General features: G+C 36.9%; 1 pseudogene; it reads right to left on the bottom strand.

The window, feature by feature from the left end:
* Positions 1-697: 697 nt before the first annotated feature.
* Positions 698-1,425, bottom strand: LOC106984171 (60S ribosomal protein L10-like; annotated as a pseudogene).
* Between the last annotated feature and the right edge of the window lie 2,833 nt (positions 1,426-4,258).

Below are 4,258 nucleotides of genomic sequence, written 5' to 3'. Positions count from 1 at the left end.
TTTTTGTATATTGGCTTTGTATCTTGCAACCTTGCTAAATTCACTTATTAATGAGAAATCACTAAGTTCTCATAGCTTTTTTGTAGATTCCTGTCACCTGCAAATAAGGAAATATGTACTACTTCCTTTCTCATCTCTATGCCTTTTATTACTTTTTCTTATTTTATTGCACTTGCCATGATCTCTAGTGCAATGTCAAATAGTAATGTTGAAGGTGTTCAGTACATGTCCTTAGTCGTGTTGAGGAGGTTCACAACTATTTCTAGTTTGCCGCATGTTTCTACTGTTAAATTTGATCAGATGTTTTTTCTGTATCTATTGAAATAATTATATTTTGCCATTTTGTTATTAACATAGTAAATTTACACTGTTCAATGTTTAAATGATGAACAAGCTTTGCATATTGAGGATAATTCATGATGTATAATCCTTTATATATAAATATAAATATAAATATATATTTTTCTTTTCTGGATTTGATTTTCCAATCTAGTAGTTTATCAAACACTTTTGCAGTTATGTTCCTGAGGGATATTAGTCTGTAGTTCTCATCCTTTGTGAGATCTTTGGCTTTGGAATCAGGATAAAACTGTCTTCATAAAATGAATTAGGAAGTATTTCCCCGATTTCTGTTTTTCTGAAAGAGTTTGTATAGGATTGATATAATGCCTTCCTTAACTGTATGATAGGATTCAACTGTGAAATTACCTGGACTTTATTTGCGAAATTGTTGGGATTTTTTTGACAGAAAGTAGGATTTATGGGTGGGCATGATTGAGGAGGGGCAGTGCCGAGGCTCTCATGAGTGCAGAGCCCATTTGTCCAAGAGGCCATGATTAGGGATGTATTTGACCCCCCACAAGCCATCTGGAATGAGCTGCTTTTCAGCCTCCCTGTCTTCAAACACATCCACATTAAACTCAGTACAGTCTACTTGGAAATGTGGATCTTCTGGCAGCCAGAGAACTTGAACTTGGCGCTGCATAGGGCCTCAATCACATGCTCCTTGTTCTACAGCTGGGTACAGATGCCATGATGACTTGGCCAATGTTCACTGTGCACTGGGACTTTCCAGAGGGACCCCACATACCTGTCTGCAGCCTGTCAGCTCCATCACAGCACATCTTGTTGATACGGATGACGTGGAAGGGTTAGAGCCACACTGGGATGTGAAAACCATCTCTGCTACAGCTCTCACCATGTACTTTTGGAACAAATACTGGCAGCCTCCAGGGCTTTAGAGGAGTGCTGCTGATATTCATCTGACACCATGTGGCCACATAATGGGAACTCATCCACTTTTGCCTTCTTCCACCCCAGGTCAAAGATGCAGATCTTGGCATTAGAGACACCTGTGCAGATGCCAGACTTTGGAAATGGCTTGTTCTTATAATACTGGTAACACCAGGTGGGGTGGCAGCCCATGGCAACACCAGAAACTTTAGTGGTGTACCAAGGAAAAAAGCTAAATGGGAAATTGCTTTAAATTATAAAGTTGATTTTTAAATTGAGACAGCAATGCTCACATTTGCTATTTATTCTTGTGTCAGTTTTGGTCATTTGTGTCTTTCAAGGCATTTATCCACTTCATGTAGGTTGGCAAATTCATTGGCCTGAAGTTCCCATAAAATTTCCTTATAATTTTTTTTTAGCTTAAATTTTTAGTTAACATACAGTGCAATATCGGTTTCAGGAGTAGAATTTGATAATTCATCACTTACATACAACACTCAGTGCTCATCACAAGTGCCCTCCTTAGTTCCCATCACCCATCTAGCCATCTCCCACCCTCTCTCCATCAACAGAGAACAAACCGAGGATCCTTATTATCTTTTTACGGTTGAAAGTTCTGCAGTGATTCCCTTTCTTTTATCCCTAATATTATTCATTTGTGCTTTCTTTTTTGCTAATGAGTCCAGCTGGAGGGTGATCTGTTACATTCATCTTTCCAAACATTAGCTTTTAGTTTGAAGAGTTTTAGTTATTGTTTTTCTGTTTTCTATTTTATTGATACTAGTACTTACCTTTATTATTTCCTTCTTTTAGCTTATTCTGGGTTTAATTTATTCCCTTCATGGTGGAAACTTACTTTGATCATTAGAGACTTCTATTTCTAATAAAGGTATTTAATACTATTAGTTTTTCTCTATGTCCTGCTTTAGCTCTGTACATTTCTTAATTTCTCTTGTAATTTTTTTTTTTCTGACCCAGTTCACTAGAAGTGAGTCATTTAATTTCCAGGATATTTTGGGTTTTCCTGCTTGCCTTATTTTAATATTTCTAATTTAATTCCACTGTGCTAAGAGAACCTACTTGATATGATTTCAATCTATTTAAATTCATTAGGGCTTGTTTTATGGGTCAGAATATAGTCTGTCTTAGCAAATCTCTATCTGCATTTTAAAGGGATGTGAAATATTTATTCTGCTGGTGGTGGTGGAGTGTACCATAAGTATCACTTAATCAAAGTGATTGATAATGTTGTTTAGATAGTCTACATCTCTGATGACTTTGTCTAATTTTATCAATTGCTAAGAGATGGCTGTTAAATTCTCCAACTGATGTAGAATTGACTGCTTCTTCTCTTGACTCTGTCAGATTTGCTTCATGTTTTGGGTGCTCACACATTTATAATTACTATATATTTCTGATGAAGTGGCCCTTCTGTCTTTATTAAGTGTCTTTATCTCTGGCAATACAATAGTGTTAAAAATCTATTTTATTTGATGTTAACATAGAACTTTAAGCATCCTTGTGCTTATGGCTTGCATTGCATATCTTTTTTCCATCCGTTTACTATAACCTCTCTGTGTCTTTACATTTAAACAGAATCCTGGTAGAAAATGGTTGGTTTTTGTTTGTTTTGTAACCCATTCTGACAATCTTTTGAATTGTTTAATCCATTAATATCTATCATAATTATTAATTCAGTTTTGTTGGGTCTATTATTTAAGCATCGATTTGTCTTTCCAGTTTTTTGTTCCCCTATTTCTTTTTTCCTACTTTTTGGATTCTTTGAAAATTTTTTAAAATTCCATCTTAATATTTCTCCTGGCTCTTTTTCTATTCTTTTTTTATTTTTTTGCATTTTTTCAGTACTTGCCCTAAGAATTATAATATGCACTCTTAAATTTTCATTGGCTACCGGCAGTAAAAATATAACTACTACAGTGCACCTGGGTGACTCAGTCAGTTGAGCGTCCAACTCTTGATTTCATCTCAGGTCATGATCCCAGTGTCATGGGATCGAGCCCTACATCGGGCTCTGCACTGAGCGTGGAGCCTGCTTATGATTCTCTCTCTCCCTTTGCCCCTCTCCACCACTTGTGTGCTCTCTACAATATATATATTACTACTAAGATAATAGCAGTTATCTGTTACAGTGACATATGTTATAAACCCTACCAGAAAGATTTTATCTTTCTTTACACCGTTCAGCTATTGACAAAGAAACTAGGAGTAAAGAGGACCAAAAACAGTCTTTTGCAATATCCAGATATTCATCTTTTCCAATGTTCTTCTTTTGTTTCCTGAGGATTCAAGTTTCCATCTGCTGTCATTTTCCTTCAGCCTGAAGAACATCCTTTAGCACTTCTCGTAATGCAGGTCTTCTGGTGGCAAATTATTTTCATTTTCTTTCATCTGAAAATGACTTTTTGGTCTCATTTTTTAAAATATTGTGGGGGGGGCGCCTGGGTGGCTCAGTCAGTGAAGCGTCCGACTTCGGCTCATGTCATGTTCTCTCGGTTTGGGAGTTCAAGCCCCGCGACGGGCTCTGTGCTGACAGCTCAGAGCCTGGAGCCTGCTTCAGATTCTGTGTCTCCCTGTCTCTCAGCCCCTCCCCTGCTCACACTCTGTCTATCTCTGTCTCTCAATAATAAATAAACATTTAAAAAATTTAAAAAATATATATTGTGTGAGGAATACAGATTAAGCAGATACCTTAAGCTTTGCCTTTAAAGACCTTCTAAACTTCTTAATGAGGTAGCGTGCTTAATTAAAATGACATTGTGCTTTGTATGTTTTCTTCCTGCAAGTCTTTTTCTCTCCTCTCCTCTCCTCCTCTGAATGGAAATTTTATCCTCGTACTTTGACATACAATTCAAATACCATTTCTTCTTGGGTGCTGTTCTGCCCACTGTGCTAGCCGGAGAAGCGTTATTTTCTCCGACTTCATATTTATATATTATATATTACATCTCCAATAGGAAAAGAACAAATCATAAGCACAGATGGTGAGGATGTCCTAAGGGAGAGC

The sequence above is a fragment of the Acinonyx jubatus genome, chromosome F2 (assembly GCF_027475565.1).
Source record: "Acinonyx jubatus isolate Ajub_Pintada_27869175 chromosome F2, VMU_Ajub_asm_v1.0, whole genome shotgun sequence".
Lineage (NCBI taxonomy): Eukaryota > Metazoa > Chordata > Mammalia > Carnivora > Felidae > Acinonyx > Acinonyx jubatus.
Note: the sequence above shows the minus strand (reverse complement) of the source record. Positions and strands in the feature narration are given on the sequence as shown.